Source organism: Marmota monax, unplaced genomic scaffold, assembly GCF_021218885.2.
Source record: "Marmota monax isolate L192 unplaced genomic scaffold, Marmota_monax_Labrador192_F-V1.1 WCK01_AAM20220418_F8-fsc00133, whole genome shotgun sequence".
Classification (NCBI taxonomy): domain Eukaryota; kingdom Metazoa; phylum Chordata; class Mammalia; order Rodentia; family Sciuridae; genus Marmota; species Marmota monax.
Genome location: NW_026694821.1, coordinates 1,581,898 through 1,601,230, shown reverse-complemented (window position 1 = coordinate 1,601,230; position 19,333 = coordinate 1,581,898). Strand labels below are relative to the sequence as shown.

Below are 19,333 nucleotides of genomic sequence, written 5' to 3'. Positions count from 1 at the left end.
GTGAGCCTTTGGTCTTCTGTGTAATTTTATCCCTGATATTTTAACATTTAAATATTTAATGGTATAAAATGTTTTTATGTTCCTGTGTTTGTGAACTAACAAGCCATAAAACAATAACATGTGTTTGAAATTTGAAAGTACGCTGTGCTGAACTGTGTTTTCTAAAATAAGTCTAACTATTTGAAAAAAGTTTAAAAGTCATTTTTACTTTCACGTGTTTCAATTAATTGATAAATTTAAAGCAACAGCTGTGTGACTCCCATGGATTTCTATATCTAGATCTCTTAATGGACACAGTAGCTAAATGCATCGGTCAAAACTAGCAGTTAAATTCTAGAACTGAATTTTTACCACATCTTTGCTGAAGATCAAAAATGAATTACTTAATCTCTTAGTTTCAATTTTCTCTCTAATCTCTTAATTTTAGTTTTCTCCTCTCTGAGAAGTATGTTTTAAATGTCATGAATTAAACCAGTAATTAATAGTAAAAGAGAAGTATCCTTTGAAGCAGGAAAGAGAAATAAGAGAAGAAATTTCTATGTAGTAAATAATTTCCCATCCTTCATTTAATCTCCAAAATAACAGATGGAGAAATAAAGAGCAAATAAGCAACCAGGTCATGTCATTAAGATCTGCATAGTCAGGCAGTCTGTTCCTAGTTTCAACCAGTGCTTCATCCTTCTTCTCAAAGAGAGAAGAACAAAGGAAGGAGAAGGAGGAAGAGGAGGAGCAGGAGGAATGGGAAGAACTCTCACTTTACTTTTGATTTCAGTGAAGGCAGTAATTTCTGTAAAAAGACTAGCCTCTATGTGAAAGGTATGGAAATACTCTGTAGATCTTAAAATATTAACTAGCAGTTGTTATTAACATTATTAAAGACACACAGACTTGGTATTTTCCTTTTACCACACAAGATTTCAAATGTTAAAAACTAACCATGAAATTCCATGACCTATAGTAATTTGAACTACTGCTGAGGTGCAGATCTGAACTGCATTTGCTACCCATCTCCTGGTGGGGACAGACAGTCTGCCCTCCATCCAAGGTCACAACTGCAATGTGGGTTTGTTCTCCACTCCTTGCCCTGGGTGCAGGGAATTGATATCCTACATGCATGGGCCTGGGGACTCATGACAGGGCCAGGAAAACCTCTCAGGAATGTCAAGGAGTTATTATTGTTGTTATAAAAGAAAGAAAAAAGAGAGAGGAAGAGCCCTATTGCATAATTGACACTGATAATAAATATTTGCTGAGTCATTGCCACGTTTCCTTGGCTCTTCCCCTACTGAAATCCACTTGGCCATGTTGTTTTTAGGTTATGAAAGCAGAGATCCTGCAATGGAAGGGTCACATCTTCCCTAGAGTTACCAAGAATGGGGTTTCAGAGCTCAATTCACAATAGCTAAGTTATGGAACCAATCTAGGTGCCCTTCAACAGATAAATGGATAAAGAAAATGTGGTATATATACACAATGGAATATTACTCAGTCACAAAGAAGAAGGAAATTATGGCATTTGCTGGTAAATGGATGGAACTGGAGACTACCATGCTAGGTGAAATAAAAAGCCAATCCCCCAAATCCAAAGGCCAAATGTTCTCTCTGATATGGGAATGCTAACACACAATTGGGAACAGGGGAGGAAGATTAGAAGTTCATTGGATTAGATAAAGGTAAATGAAGGAAGGGAGTCGGGATGGAAATAGGAAAGACAGAATGAATTGGATGTAACTTTTCTATCTATCTATCTATCTATCTATCTATCTATCTATCTATCTATCTATCTATCTATCTATCTATCTGAAAACCCAGCCAGCGAAACTCCACAAGAATGAGATGTATAACCACAAGAATGGGACCCTAATTATATGGTCCTTGTTTAGCATCTGGATTTGGCCACCTTAAGTGACAGCTGCCATTTTAAGGAAAAAGTTTCTCTTTCCCACTCAAGGGCCTTTCTGAGAGAGGCTCACCACTCCCTCAAACCAATCCAACCCTTAACCACCAGCAATCAGACCCACCTAGCTCTGACTCCTGAGCCTCCCCAATAAAAGTCCCAGAACTCAAGCCTGTTTTGCCTCTCTCTCCTATAGAGAGATGGACTTTATTTGTCAGAGTTGACAAATAAATTCTCGTGTGTATCTCTTCCTGGTCTTTGTCTTTTCATTTCTCACTTACCCGTCTCTTGTTTCTCGCTTTCCCTTCATTTTGGTGCTGAAACCCAGGATCAGGTTCCCTGGTGTGCCAGCTCCCCTCTTGGAAGGTCACTGAGCATCCCTGGGTCTGATCGGGATTCCATCGTGGGACCCGGCCCTCCATTCTGCCAAATGCCCTCTCTGCACCCATTACTGGACATTTCAAGTAAGACCCATGTCTCTGGTCGACCTAAATGACCTATGGGTCCTGGGAAGTGACTGTTGATCCTTCGGCACTCCCTGGGTTACTGTGTGGTCAGGGATACCCCCAGCCACAGCTTTCACAGCTACAGCTGATCCCTACTGTTGACCACGTCTACAGGTGGTCTCTTATTTGGGTCCTGAGTTCTGAAAAAAAAAAAACATAGAGAATAATGGGGAGTTGTGCCAGGTGAGGCCTCTTAGCCTTGGGTTAATCTCTAAGGGCTTCTGCCCCTTCTGCTGGTTTCTGCCCCTACTATGTAGTCCTAGCTGGGCACCCAAATGCCATTACAGGTTCCTGCCGCAATGCTTACCCAGAGGTGGTGTCAACCCCTGAGCATAATCGTCCTCTCAACTAAGTGATACTAGAGACTGGGGGATACCCCACCTCTAAACTTACCCCCTACATCTTACCATGGGTGGCTTCCCATCCATTCCTTCCCATAGTCCCCTAGGCTTCCTCCTGGCTAACCTAGGGTCTCTCTCTTTCTCTCACCTGGCACCTAAACTTATCTGCTTGTACAATCAGACCTGGCCTCAATATCCTTTAGATAGAGACTCAAAATGGCCGCTTAACAACACTCTAGATCCCAATATTATCAGGGATCTTTTCAACTATTGTGAGCATTTGGGAAAATGGAAAGAGATATCATATGTTCAGGCCTTCTCCTCTCTACATTCTAAGCCCTCTCTCTGCAACTCTTGCTCTCCTGCACAAGTCCTCTTAGCTCTCCTCTCCCCTATGCCTGCTTCCAAAGGGATACAAGATCCTACCCAGGACTCCTCCTTCAACCCAGCAGATGAGCCCTCACCACACCACAATTCTCTTTCTAATGAACCCTCCGCAGCAACTGTCCCCACGGCCCCTCTGCCCTTTTCTCCTCCTGCCACATGCTCATGAGCTGCCCCTGCCTAACCTGCTTCTCTGTGTTCTCTACACGAGGTGGCTGGGGTAGATGGTGTAATCCAGGTTCATGTGCCTTTTTCTTTGCCAGATCTTTCACGGATAGAAAAGCGGCTTGGGTTCTACACTGCAAATCCCACCATGTATATCAAAGAGTTTCAATATCTGACTTAAGCATATAATTTGACCTTCCACAATGTCCATATAATCTTGTCTTAACCCCCTCCTGATCGAGAAGCACAGGCAAGTTTGGGAGCAAGCTAGAAATTACGCTGATGAGGCACATCAGACCTCCCCTTCCCATCTGATGGGCACTGAAGCAGTCCCTGATCAGGACCCCAATTGGGATTATAATTTGCTTAGAGGAGTAACTAGTAGAAACCAATTCATTACTTGCCTCATGGCAGGATTTAGAAAGGCAGCTCATAAGACTATAAATTATGAAAGGTTCCAGGAAATCTTCCAAGATAAGAATGAAAACCCTTCAACATTTTTAGACCGCCTGACCAAGGCTTTATTGAATTATATTAATCTGGACCCTGAAGACAACTACTAATGACCTACTTTTTCCCCCAGAGTTCCCCCAATATTAAGGCCAAACTAAGGCGCCTCGAGACAGGTCCCTAACTCCCCAAGCTGAGATTCTGGAAGTGGTTTTTAAGGTATATAACAAGAGAGACGAGAAGGCCCAGAAGCATAAATATCAAGCTATCTGTCTGGGCTTAGCATCCCTGGTTCCACTGGCCTGTGGAAGGGTCCCTCGGGACCTCCCAGACTCTGTTTTAAATGTGGTCAGACAGAGCACTGGGCTCATATATGTCCTAAGCCTTGTAATACTCCGGGCTTGTCCTAAATGCCATCTGAAGGGACACTGGACAGTTGACTGTCCCTGAGTCCATAGTGGCCCCCAGCCATCTTGCCCTTCTGGTTCCCCTTTCCAACTCTTAGGATTGGCTACAGAGGACTGATGAGGCCCACATCCCCATCACCTGACCGTTACCATCACTCCTCAGGAACCCAGGATAACTCTGTGTATTTCAGGTAGGACTGTTTCCTTTCTCCTAGACACCAGGGCTACATATTCAATCCTCAATGTGTTCTACTATTCGTTCTATGACCTCTATTGTCAGGGTATAGGATAAACCTTACCAACACTTACAAACAAGTGCCTTATTTGTACTTTTGCTCTCTAATTTTTACCCACTCCTTTTTGTTCATTCCACAGTGCCTTGTTCCCCTTTTAGGAAGAGACATCCTCACAAAGTTGGGGGGCTACACTTTCCTTCTCCCCTTATATATGCTTCCATCTAGACTCACCTGCTGTTTCCGTGATCCTCTCCCTTACCTTAGAATCATCTCCTATTCTGTCTGCCAGTGCCTTCCCATTACCCTCTTCTGAGGTGGACCCTGATGTCTGGGATGTCTCAAGTCAATCTATCACCTCACACCACAAACCCATTCACATCTGTCTCAAAAACCCCCTCCATTTTCTGGCCCAATTGCAATATCTGCTCTCCCAACAAAAACTCTATCATTCGAGTCCTCTTGTGAAAGGGATTCCTTAGACTTACTCATTCTCCTAGTAACACCCCCATCTTGGCAGTAAAAAAGCCTAATGATTCCTACCACTTGATCCAAGACCTCCCTTCCATCAACTCTGCGGTCATCCCAATCCATCCTGTAGTAACCAGTCCTATACCCTTCTCTCCACCATTCCTTCAGGGACCTCTTACTTCTCAGTACTAGAGTTGAAAGATGGCTTCTTCTCTAATCCCCTCCATTCTGACTCTCAAAGACATTTTCGCCTTTACACGGACAGACCCTGAGTCTTATGACTCCACTCAGCTGACAATATTAAGGCCAAACTAAGGCACCTCGAGACAGGTCCCTAACTCCCCAAGCTGAGATTCTGGAAGTGGTTTTTAAGGTATATAACAAGATAGACGAGAAGGCCAAGGGTTGTGAGACAGCCCTCATATTTTCAGAAAGGTTTGGCTAAGGATCTAGTATCCACACGTCTCAGCCTATGGCACTACAGTATGTTGGTGATCCCCTTCTTTGCAGTCCCTCCTTTGAGGTCAGTCATCAGGACACCAGTAAACTTCTTAACTTCCTTTCTGCTTGTGGCTATAGGGTTTCTCCAGCCAAGGTATAGTTTTCCTAGGCAATGGTAACATACCTAGGCCTCCCCCTGACCCCTACACACAAAGCCATTACAGTTGATAGAAAGGGCCTTATTGTTAATATACCAACACCCTCTACTAAGGAAGAAATTCTCTCCTTTCTAGGTATGGCAGGATTCCTCAGAGCTTAGATTCCTAACTACTCTATATTGGCTAAACTTCTATATGATGCAGCCTGGGGCCCACTCTCTGAACCCCTATTGCACTCTGTTACAAAGCCCCTCACCAGGCTCCAGCAGGCCCTCCTCCAGGCCCCTGCTCTCCATCTCCCTGATCTTACAAAAATGCCCTTTTCACCTTTATGTGGCTGAAAAGCAGGGATTTGTTCTAGGGGTCCTCAGACACATGCTAGGGCCAACCTTTGGCCCTGTGGCTTATCTATCGAAAGGTCTTGACCCTACTGTTCGCCTATGAACGTTGGCCACAGCCTCTCTAGTCAAAGAAACTCACCTTTGGGGCCCCACTCCCAATCTTGACTCCCCATCACCTAAAGGAACTCCTCACCTACGAGGGCTTACATTCCTTACTCCCCTGTCACCTTTTGTCTCTACAGGTTTCCCTGGTGGAAGACCCCAGTCTTACTTTCCACACCTGCTCACCTTTAAACCCTGCTACTCTCCTCCCCACTCTCCAGGACTCTTCCACCTCTTCTCCTCTTACCCATTCAGGCATTGAAACTCTGGAAGAGCTTCTTCCATCCCTCCCACATACAGGAAGGCCCGTTGCTCCAGGCAACATACACAGGGTTCACAGATGGCTCCTCCTTCCTTCAGGAGGGAGTTCTTTGGGCAGTGTATGCTATAGTTTCTCTGACCTTGGTGATGGAAGTGGCTCCCCTCCCCAATAATATATCCAATCAGCAGGATGAACTTGTTGCGCTCATCAGAGCCTTCACTGTGGCAAAGGGAGCCTCCCTCAATGTCTACATTGACTCTAAATACGCTTTCCACATATTCCTCTCCCATTCTGCTATTTGGAAGGAGTGCGGATTCCTTACCACCAAGGGAACTTCAATTACTAATGCCCCCTTTATCTCCGATCTCCTTTAGACCTCAAAGCTTCCCACTGCCATTGGAATCTCACGTTGTAAATCCCGTCAGACACCTCCTTTGTGACACTCGGCAACAACAAGGCAGACTCTGAGGTGAGGGCCACCAGCCTCCAACAGCCTACTCCACCTGCAGTCCTCTGCCTTGCTAGTCCCCCATGAACTCTTCCCCACCTGACACTCAACAGATGCTCACCTTCCTTCACAACCTCTTTCGCCCTAACACCACATCTTTAAAACAATTTCTCACTTCCCACCTTAAACCCTCTCCAGAGGACCTACAATTCCTCTCTACCCTCTCTGCCTCCTATGAAATCTGCCAAAAAACCAATCTCACCTCCAATCTCCGCCCACCTGCCTTCCCTTTATACCAGGCAAGAGGACATCTCTCTTGCTCTGACCAGCAGCTGGATTTCATCCATATGCCCCTGGTCAAGCGGTACAAATTTCTCTTGGTACTTGTTGACACCTTCTCAGGACGGGTCCAGATGTTTCCTACCACCAATAAATGTGCCCCTACCATGGCCAACATCCTTGCTGAACACATTCTTCCCTGATTCAGCCTCCCCTTCCCATGTTTCACGGTCTGTAGCTAAGGCACTCAGCATCTCCTGGCATTTTCATATCCCCTACCATCCCCAGTCCTCTGGCAAGGTGGAACATATCAACTGGACCTTGAAGAAAATTCTCACTAAACTATCCCTTGAATTACATTTAGATTGGACTAAACTCCTTCCCTTGGCTCTTCTCAGGTCACAAGCTTTCCCAAAGAAGCCACACAACATCTCCCCTTTTGAGCTTCCATATGGATGGCCTATCTCCCTGCTCAGCTCACCACCCTCTGATTCTCCACTACCCCCGGATCCTCATCTTTTCTGGCCCCTTCTTGCATACATTAGGAACATTCTTTGGCAATACAGTAATGCTGTTCTGGGCAAAGCCTAGTTCTGCCTCTTCCCTTCTCCCACTCTGTCTCCTGGTGACTTGGTATTTTTTACCCCACCCCCAAGAGGCCCCCCCTTTCTCTTCTCAACTCTCCACAAAATGAACTGGACCCAATCGGATCATTCTTACCACTCCCTCGGCAGCCCACCTTGAGGGCCCCATATTGGGTTTATAACTCTCATTTAAAACAGTTTTCTCTGCCCTTTTATACAGTGACACCCACAGGCCCTCTCAAGCTGTGTTTCTCCAAGACCAGAACCTCCAATCTTCCTTCGGTCTCTGAGGACCATGAGGACACTGCAGAACCTTTTTCATTTTTGCCCTCCTCCCTTATTCTGCACTCGCCTCCCAGGGGTACTATTACCAGGAATTACCATTCCAATTTCTAGGAGACTTACAGCAACTTGCTCAAACCATACTAACCATACAATCCCAGCTTGATTCTTTAGCTGCTGGGGTTCTGCAGAATTGAAGGGACCTTGATCTTTTTACAGCCAAAAAAGGTGGACTTTGTACCTACAGGGGGGATGCTACATTTATGTCCATCTAATATAATAAAGGACAACAACTCTAACAGGACCTTGAACATTGGAAACAACGGCTCTCCTCTACTGAAGGATGGCAGCTAAGTAACACCCTTCTCCAGTGGGCACTTCCTTTCCTGACCCCTCTCCTTGTCATAGCCTTCTGTTAATGCTTGCCCCCCATATCATTAGAGTGGTTCAAGACCAAATCCAAAAAATCTCTAATCAAACTATAAACTAGCTTTTGCTATAGGAATACCAATCCCTCACCAAAAAATGGGGCATCGGGGTCAGCATTCTACCACCACTCAACCTCTGTCATCATTCCAATGACATCCTTCTAATGAGGGATTCAAACACTGCCCCTTCTCAGCAGGAAGCAGTTATAGAAGATTGACCTAGTCCCGTTCCCTAAGGGGTCCAATAAAAAAACCATAAGGGCCTTGCTTAGCAATTGGATTGCCATCTTAAGTGATAGCTGCCATTTTAAGGAAAAAGTTTCACTTTCCTGCCCAAGGGCATTTCTGAGAAAGGTTCACCACTCCCTCAGACCAACCCAACCTTTAACCACCCACATTAGGACCTACCTGGCTCTAATTTCTGAGCCTCCCCAATAAAAGTCAAGCCTATTTTGCCTCTCTCTCCTATAGAGAAATGGCCTTTATTTGTCAAAGCTGACAAATTAAACTCTCATGTGTATCTCTGTCTGGTTTCTTTCATTTCTCACCCATCTCTTGTTCCTCGCGTTCCCTTCACTAATTAGAATAAGTTATACTCCATTACACATGTCAGTATGCACTCTACTTGTCATGCATATATAAAAAGAACAAATAAAAAAAAGAATGAGGTCTCAAAAGCCAGGACTGGGTTTAATCCTTGGTATATCACTTGCTGGCTGAGTTATCTCAGTTATCCTCTGCACCTTAGTTCATCTGCTTGGAAAGATGAGGAGAGCTACCTCAGGGAGATAAGACGTGTAAGTGCACAGTCTAAGTGCTTTCTGTGTAATTCCTTACTGCACCTTTACCACATGGAAGGCGTACACTAAGATGGTTCACAATCTGCACCCAATGCAGTTTTATACTATATAATTAGTTCCTCTTTCATTCATTTGACAAATAGACATTTTGTGCCAACTATGTGCCATGTATTTAGATCCTTCTCTTTAGGGAGCCAGACACCAGTAAGGAGGTTACAGTCTGGTTAACAGAGGACTTACTCAACTTTAAAATAATAATTAATATCACCCCAAGGACTTAAACCACTGAGATTTCCTGTTTACCTTTCTTGCTTGAGAACGGATTTGGCAACATTTAACCATCCAGGAATGATGATAAAGTTCAGCCATTCTAAATTCATATACTTACATGGTGACTATGAAATGAAAATGGTCAGAGGCTGATTTGTCATAAATGGGATAAAAGCAGGATCCATATAATCCTACTTCAGGTCATTATGAATGATATAAACACATATCTTGCTTTATTGGCAATACTTTAGTAAATATTTAAACAAAGAGAGTCCTGGCTAGATAAAAATAGAAAATGTGGAAGAGACACACTCACTGGAAGTCAATACTTTTGCAATAAGTAGTTTAATAATTATAAAAATCAGAAAGCTTAAGGAGTTTAGGAAAAAAAATAATAAAACACTGCTCTAAGCAAAAGTGTGATGTAAAACAAACAAAAAACTTCACAAAACAAACAAATAAACAAAAACACACTATTAAAACATATTTTTATGCATGTACTTTTAGAGCATAAATTTATAATTAATATAATAAAATAGGAAAACTGATTAATTGATAAGAATTTGAACAACGCCGTCATAGGAGTACAGCCTGCTCTGTCATTACTTTCCTGGATTCTAGTATTTGCCCCAAGTAAGGAAATTTGCCCTAGCTGCTCAGGAGACTGAGGTGGGAGCATCACTTCAGCCCAGGAGTTTGAGATCAGCTAGGGCAACATAGAAAGATCCAGTAACAATCAATCACTCAATCAATGAAATGAGCTAAAAAGAGGAAAAATTGCTTTGAAGTACAGAGGAAGGGACTGAGGTGTAGGTAAATGATAGAACAGTTGCTCGGCACATTGCAAGGACCTGGATTTAAACCCTTCCCACACCACTTAAAGCAAAACAAAAAGGAGAGAGAGAGAGAGAGAAAAAAAAGGGTACAGTATATAGTACACAGACTTAGCAAAGAAAATTCATTGAACAAATACAGAAAATGCTATCCAACATTACCCATGATATCAGTACAAAATGAAAAAAAACTGGTGGAGATTTTGCTAATAAATAATAATGCTTAATACTTCTGAAAACTGCTATAAGATGGACATCTCATATTTCAGGAAGGAATAAAAGTATAATTTTTAAGAACTTTGATAGCATATATAGTCTTTAAAAATGTTTATTCCCTTTGGCCTGTCAATCCTTTCAGGGACTCTATCCTAGGAAATAACTAAAGGTGTAAATAGATAATTTCAGATCAGTTTTTTGTTTATTATACTTTTATAATCTAAGGAGTATTTCTAGAGAGAATACTCAAATATCCAGAATTAAAAATAATGTAATAATTAACTCGTTATGTGGTATCTATAGGAAAAATTACATAATTATTAAAATGTTTTCAATAGATGTTCAATGATAGGAAAAATGCATATGGTATGAAAAAATTTAAATGCAGGATATAAACTTCACTGTGAACACAATTTTTATATATTGCACATATAAGTGAGGAAAAAATTTTAAAAAAATATTTTAACATATCCTCAAAAGATTGCCACCTTGTACTAATTATGACTGAAACTACACTGGAATCCATGAATGCATGCATTTTTTAAAAGTCTTGGATTAATACCAAAATGTCCAAGTATTTGATATAAGGCCACCTCACCTTCAGAGGGTGCCCAGTGGTCTCATGCAGAACTTCTCAGCAGAGCTGCACTTGACCGTAGCTGGCAGGACCCCCAGGTACCAATATAGGGATTTGGGAAATTATAGGAAGGATTTGCACCTGCTCAAACATCTCTCTACCATCCACTTATTATGGATCCTGAAATTCTACCTTGCAGAAATCAATCATATGAGTTAAACTCCTACCTTCTCCTGAAACTTTGAAAACATGAATAGCCATAATGTGGGATGACATCTTAAATCATCACAACACCTCCATCTAAACTAGTATATTAGACTGTTTGATTCTATCAACATTTTGGGAGGCACCTAGCCTGTTCAGGAGAGTTGCTGATCTGGGGGTGTGGCGCTGGCCTCTGCTCTCAGGGAGTTTGCAGACAGGCACACAAACAACGAAACTCCATGGGGAAGAGACACAGAGATCAAGTGGAGTCCACCCTGGCTCTGTCTACCTGGGGGAGATGGAAAGACTTCCCAGGGAGAATGCATTTGAGCTGAGTCTTGACAAAAGGAGTGATGGAGTTTGCAGAGGTCAAAGGAACTGTAAGCAGAGAGGTGGGAAAGGATGAGCAAGGCAGTCAGACAGAGCAAGAAGCCTGGGGAGGAGATGGCTTAGGTGAGTGATATTGAGAGGTAGAACTGAGTGGAGAAGGGGCTGCAAGGGAGAGGAACCAGACTGAAGCTCACGTGCTATGGAAACACAGGTGCTATGCAGTCCTACACAGAGTGTCCAAAGGGAGAAGGATGTTCCAGAAAAGGTTGCCAGTGAAACCCTTGGCCAACTCTGAAATTCTACCCAAGTGTGCTCCTTACACCTCAGATCCTGGTCCTGGGTTGAAATCAGGTTACTGACTTGCCTGGTTGCACCTTTAATCTCTGGAACACAAGACCACAGTTGGATGGAGATCTCGTTCTCCTTGAACACACCTTCTTCTCTGGTGACTGTGCATGTAGTTTCGAAGTACAACTATCCAGAGTGTGTGCCTTTATTGTTGGGACTTAACTATTCTGAGAACCTAGCAATTCCTCTAATTCATACTAAGGCAAATAAAACAATCATACAATACTCTCCAGCTAGCTTCTCAAACTAACAGGATAGAAAGAGAATTTTGAAAGGATACCAACAGAGAAAAAATATATACTCTCTGTTATTTTTAGACTAGAAGATTGGATTATCCCTTTTGTTTTTTATGAAAATAAAACACCAAACCTTTAAGAAAACTTTGCCTCCTATCTACCCCAATACCACAGCTTCCAACCCCCTCAAAGCCTGAATTTTCTGACAGATCTTCTGTACTTACCACATAGAAAACCAAGTCAAGGCAGAACCATCATCTCAAAGTGTAAAGCAAACTTTCATTATTAGTTGTGCTGGCAAAAATCTTGGGAAGTGTACGTACATTCCAAGAAAAAGACCAAAATACATCTCTGCAGAGCAGAGCTTCCCTGTAACAAGATTTGTTAAATTTCCTTTTCTCCCCCTGGCTTTTCTGACACAAGATGAACTTATTCCCACAGTGTTCCAAAACAGACAGGGACACACGTGTGCACACACGTACACACATACACGGGGAAGACGCGCTGAAAACGTTGAGAGAGGATGTTCTGAACCAGACCCTGTGCAGTTTCCTTGCCCAGATGCGTCTGACCTCAGGCTTGGGAACATTAAACAAACACAAAAACAAGACCCAGCAATGCGCGTGCTGGGCTGGATGACAGAGGCAGTGAGCAAATATTGGGATTGTATTTCACCTATTACCATGGTGACCCAAACAGGGTGGATACTGGCAGAAAGAGAAAGAAATAAAACTGGGAAGACAATGAGTCCTGGGAGAATGTCTGAGCGTGTGCAGGAGGAACCAGCTGTGAGGGTGGAGAAGGGAGAGCCCTGAGAAGATATCTGATCAGACTGAGATCTAGTTCAATAACCTTTAGTGCTTGTGTAAGCAGAGGGCTCCCTCGGCACTCCACATCCAGGACAGCACAGAGCTGTGGGAGCCTGAAGAAAAAGTAGTGACGTGATGTGGAGCTATTATGTTGGTCGATGTTGGGCAAAAATCAAGGTAATTTTCATGCAACGCCAAGAAATGAAACGCTGACTGGCAAATGAGAACAGCTTTGTGTTTGGCTGTCATGACCACCAAGCCCCAGGATCAACCAGAGAATTGAGCCCATTCCTTGGGGCAACCTGATGGTTCCCTTCGATTCCCAGTTGACATGTAAGGGACAAGCTGTCTGACCCTCTGTCTCTACCAAGTACTTTGCTCCACTAATCGAATTCTGCAGAATTTGTTTCAGGGACAGTCCTCTTAGAAAGCACACTCAGGGTGGTCAGCAGAAGGCTTTCCCTGTCCACTCCTGACTAGCACTTGGAGAGGGAAGTTCAATGAACTTGACAATCAGGAATCTCGGTTCTAATTCCCTTCTACTAACAGCTTGTGATCTTAGAGGAGTTCGGGTCTTTGTTTCTCAAAGGAAAGGATTTTGCTAAAATAATCTCCAAAACCCTTCTCTGCTTTGAAATTTGGTGATTGATAGACAGTTGATAATTTTTAAATTCTTGTTTCTAAGAAAGATATAATCAAATGGATCATCTCACATGTTTGGGTTCTGACTGGCACATGGAATATAATTTCTTATAGGAACATAGTCTGTTCTGGGGGACATAAATAAATAGTTGCTAGCGCCCATCAGTGATTTCATAATCTGATTATTTATGTTTTATTATTATGTTTTACTATTTTATTATGTTTTATTAAAGAGGTGACAAATATATTCCCACATGAAATTTTTTATAGGTAAATTGGGGAAACTGGCAATGGCAGGTGAGAGGTCACACTTTTAGCCGACAGAATGGAGCTAGGGCTTCTATTAGTTCTCAACGTGTAGCTTTTCTTCTTTAGTGACAAGAGCTAAACTCAAATTTAGCACTTGGCCATTCGGGACTATGGAGAAGACTTCTCTTCAGGTTTTACTCAATGAGGCTTACAGAATTTAATAGGCACAAACTAAAAAGTGGCCTGTCTTACTTGATAACACTAACCTTTACAAAGGTCTGCTTTTCTTCAGAATTAGCTGCCACAGGGACACCAGGGATGACCTGACATAGTGGAAACAGGACAAAAATCAAAGAAGAACAGAGCTCAAGGCCCGGTGATGGTGATATACTATTGTGTGATTCTGGAAACGTCACTTAAATTTTCTGTGCCTTTAAAATGAGGATTAGTAATATTTTCCTGCTGATCCTCCAGGGTTGCTATGAGGCTCCAATGAGACAGTGTATACGGGAATTTACAAAGCCCTTTACTAATATAAATTCATAGGATGATCATCCCTGCTACTTAATCAAAACATGATTAAGGACCAGGACCAAAGGCCCAATGCCTGGGTTCACATACCAGCACCAAATTTCACCAGCTATGTGTGTTTCCAGAAATCACCCAACACCTCAGCGTATCCTTTGGAAAGTGAGATGAACAGTATCTCCGTTATCAGACTATTATCAGGACTAAATGAGAACACATGGCCAACATGCTTGATATGGTTCTTGCCACATACATAAGTGCTAGCTTAAGTTGGCAATCACTGTTTTCTACCTTAAGAAGGCAAATTGTATATTATTAAATGAGAGCACAGGTCGTTGTTGTTTTTTGTCACGGATCTTACATAATTCCTACTGGTCTACCCGTCAAACAATGGTTTTCAAGCTGTGAAGCAGGATGATTCTGAAAAAAAAAAACCAGTGGTCACTTTAGTTCAGACCATCATTGTGTTCTGATTGCTAGCTGCAGGACACAGGTCCTCTGGCTTGATTCAAAAGTTAATGAGCACTTCCTTAAAGCCAACAGCTCTTCCTGCCTGGCTGCAGAGCTCCAAGCAGACAGCCTGCTCATTCAGGGCCCTCTATTCCTAAACTTTTAGGAAACGAAGCTGGGAAAGATTAAGGCAAATAGGTAAAACGAAGAACTGCATTTCTCAGAACTGCCCGAGAGATGTTACCTGGAGACTGTTTCTTCAGGTGCATAGACTTTCTAGGCAGCTCCACATGGAGTCAGGCTTCTCTGTGATTTATCTGTTGGACAGTGGGTGGCCAAGGGGCACTCGTAGGCAAACAGTCATCCAGCCCGATAATTAGGGAGGGAAAAGGCAAACACAAACACACCCAGGTTGACATTCAAAACAAAGTGGATATTTAACCACGGATGGCTCATTATACTGCCATAGTTCTTGTCTGCCAGTGTGTGGGGAGGAAACCAGGAGCCAACAGCAGCACTGTTAGTGATTTATCAGTAGAGCTGACCGAAAAGGCACAGTCCTTGGGTAGAAACGGGAAGGCTAGAGCTTGTTGGCTAGCTTTGTTCTTAAATGATGGAGGGATCCCTCTTAGTCTTTAGTGGGCCTTGGGGTCCTCCCCTATGAAAAGAGGGGTTCAGACAAGGCCTTTTCTAATTACCCTCTATTTCTGAAAGGCCTTGACTAGACAGTCTTTTTCTTCCATTCATTCATTAATGCATATACTTAGGTATTTATTCAATTAACCATAAACTCAACTACAGACAAGGTATTGACAATCAATGACCAAAATAAAGCATGGACAGATCATCACCATGGAAGAAACAGCTCGAGGTGTTGACAGCCTCTCTCAATTCATACGAGGGCAGCGATAATAGAACTTCTATTTTCTAAGGCACACTCATATTGCTTTTCTCTCAAGGGGGAAAAAAATAGGATGGCTGCTGTTTGCCAGTCTCTTTCAAAGAAATCAAATGTAGTCAGCTCCTCTTTATAGGCTGCGTACTTGGCTTGGAATTTATCTGGTTTTATCCTTTCCTTCTCATCCCCACCTTTGTCCCTGCCCACTCCATCCCACCCTTTCTCCTTAGTGAGGTTTGGTCCCCTCCCATTATTTCAACTGGACTTGATTGAATTCAGACCTCATGCATGGGACCTTTTACATTTCAAGGAACCTAGATGTTGAAGGAAAGCAACTGAGAGAGACGGACATGGAGAATGAGAATAGACAAGACAAAAATGTGTTTGGGTGAAGAGGCAGTGGAGCTGGGTTAGTTTGTGTCTACAGAGCATTGGTTAAACCAGGGAGAAGCTCCACACCACCAACCACTCTGCATCTTCTCCAGGTGATCCGGAGGCTGAATTATCCTTGCCATCTTTTATATGTAAATATAAATAAACTTGATTTATATTTGATTTAATCTGAAAGTTACTGACAGCTTAATACTGTGATATTTTTAATCCAAAGAATCAATGTAATGATCAAAGAGCTTTGATCACAAGTGAGATCAGCCTGTGCCAAGTGATGTTTCATTTAGCCAGTTTTTAACCTCTCAGAGCCTCAGCAGTCTCAGCTATAAAGTGGGGACGATGCTTTTTCATGGTGCTATCGAGGACAAAATTAGGTCACAGCCCAAAATACCTTCTTCCTCATATCAATACTCTCTAGCCTTTACTAACCCCTTCCAAACTGAAGCTATGATGTGGATAGGCCTCCAAAGCCCCCAGAGAACAGCCATTTATATGCCATCACTTCTTCTAATCAGTTTCTAGAATAGTGGTCACCTCATTCTTAGTGAGACACGTATATGGATGAATCCCCTAACCCCTTACTGCTTATTTGGCTACTAAACTTATTATCAATTTCTTTAAAACAAATTTCTTTCAATTTCATTAAACAAAAGTGAGATAAAATTGGCTCAATTCCCCCCAAAAGAAATGAACACACATCTGCGTGACTCTGGATGCCGAGTTCCTTCAATCCAGAGCCTCCTGAACACTGCAGAGACTGGAAACCTGTCCCACTGTGATTCACACTTCCCCCACCCTCCGACTTCTCCTCCCTCCCCTTTCCCATTTCTCTCTGCTTATGCCCTTTCTTCCCTCCCTTTCCCCTTTGAATGTTAAAAATGTCCACTAGGTATCCAGTGTATTTCTTCCTAGCCGACCCCATTTCTACCTAAACACCCAGAACCCAAGAATCTGGAAAGAAGAACCGATTGGGGGTAGTCAGAAAGATGGAAGTCTCTCAGGGCTTTGAGTCTGCTCTGCCCCAAGGAAACCTAGTATGCGCAGATGCACTTGTATAATTGTGAAGCCATATGCCCACTGGCCTAATTCTGCAGAAAAGGAACAAGCCATAAAACTAAAACATAATCAGTCAGAATGATGATAACCGTCGATTGGACAGTTCATTGATACTAATGTACATTAGATCCAAAGATCGGCACGTGTGCTTCCTGATTTAGGATGCCCCAGATTGACACACTTGAGAGGTTGTTAAGAATACCCATTTTGCTCTCTCCTGCAACAGAAATAATTGAGGTTCTGCAAGGAAAACAGATGCATTCCGATGGGAAAGCCCTTAGTCAGATGGCCTCTAACAAAGTTGTGCTTTGAAAGCGAACCTGTCTTAAGCTTTTGTCCACCTCCCAGACCTCCACGTTTCACCAGAGATTTGGGGTGATGTCTTTTGTCTGGGGCAATAGGGAGTTTGCAATGAACCCTCTGACACTGTCCCCAGGAGAGAAAGCCTGCGGTGGCACTGTGTGGGCAACACCTCCCTTTAGCTCTCTGGTTACTTGTGTGCTCTGAGAACACACCCTGCCGAGTGCATTCATCACAATAGCCCATGTGTGACCTAAGGAAAAGTCCTTGAAAACAGTGAAACAAGACTCTCAGTTGAAATCTGGAATCCATTCCAGTCTTACACAGGAAGAAAATTAGGCATAGAAAAACAAAGCCCATCGTTCAGAGAAACCTGGAGAGGCTCTGGCTGACATTAAAATCGAGGAAGATTTTTTTTTTCCCCCTCACTACTTTGGATTTCATAAAACATTTTCATCTGATCAGCCCCAAAGCTGCTAGAAAATACCATGTGGTTAGCTGATGGCAATGACCGGTTTCTCCAGTGAATAAAACAGGCAGAATAATATCAGAAATGCTGAATGACATTTTATAATTCACTTACTTGACTCTTTTGCGCATAACTAAGTAAATGCTATTCTTCTAAACATAAGGGGGCAATACTACCATTTCCCCCTTTGGATTAATGTATTGGCAATAATAGGGGTAGTAGGGGTGGGAGTTGGAGGCAGAAAGAATAGCTGTGCTCCCTGGGCCCCATATCCATGGTCGAGTTCATTAGCCCCGACCTCATGGGCCTGGAAATATTTGTTCACTTAGAACATGAATCAGCAGAGTGGTGTGCTTGCTCAGTGAATCCAACTCAGCAAAGGTTTGTGGACTAACACTATTTTTATAAGTACAGACCAATTCTCTTTTGTTTCCAGCAACATTATTCACCATTAATTTGCCCTATTATATGATTTCTTGCAAGCATGTAAATGATTCTTAATCTGTACTATTTTGGGGGGCATATTCCTTCTTTGCTAACAATTGGAGAGGCAGGGTGATAGTCAAGTGGTGGTATAAAATCCAGTGAAAAATCAATTAGCAGAGAAATCTGTTTGGAATTGGAACTTAGAATCCATCTAAAGTTTGTCTAGAAAATCCCTCAAAAGGAAGACAGACCCTGAAGGAATAAGAAGATTCCAGAACCATCCAGATGGGGGCATACTGTCTCAGACCCAGAACCACAACACTATTCATTTGCAAATGAAGAAATTAATTTTGTTTTTTTCTTAAGTACCTTCACAGTTCATTTTTTATTTTCCTTTAAAAAAAAAAAAAGAAGGTAAATGGCATTACTTTGGTCTCCAAAACAGATGCCAGTTTGAACTTTATTCCGCCAGCAAGTATTTGGTTTGGCTCTGAAAGGGTTTGAGTTGAAAAAATATTTGCCGAATCCAAAAAGATTTAACGAGCTTTGCTGCAAGGCTGGTGCCATTTGGCACGTCACGGGGGCTGTGGCACAGTAAAGAGAGGTCTCTTGACCACAGATTTTATTTGCCCAAAGTAGCCAACACTGGGAGTTCAGTTGATTTCTCGGGTCAAGAAACTGCACATCAGATGAGTGAAGTTTCTAAGCGAAAGTGACCAAAATGGGCTTCAAAAAAAACTTGCTGACATTGAAAAGGAAGTCCCTGGGGCTGGCTCCACCCCGTGTGGGAGGTGATGGCTAGCTTTCAGAGCTGTCCATAACCTCCTCACACCAACCAACACGCACAGTCTCCAGTGCAGTCAGCAGACCAGATAAACCTCAAAGTTCTAGCAAATGCCTTCCTTATACAATATCAGACACTAAAAAATCTGCTGGGCTGTATTTTACAGTCACTTGATACTTGACTAATTTTGGTGTTAGAATTTAACTAAGCAAACACTGAATGACTTATTTTAAATAACTTCTCTAAATAGTACCAGCAAGTTTACTTTGTATTGCAGAGAGAGAGGGGCATGGCTTTATCAATCTTTAGTGGAATATAGATGCATAAATCTATCACTGA

General features: G+C 42.6%; 1 protein-coding gene across 5 annotated transcripts in view; it reads right to left on the bottom strand.

Moving 5' to 3' along the window:
- The window catches only part of Creb5 (cAMP responsive element binding protein 5), a 402,319-nt gene that overhangs the window by 82,080 nt on the left and 300,906 nt on the right, over positions 1–19,333 (bottom strand). The window lies entirely within an intron of this gene.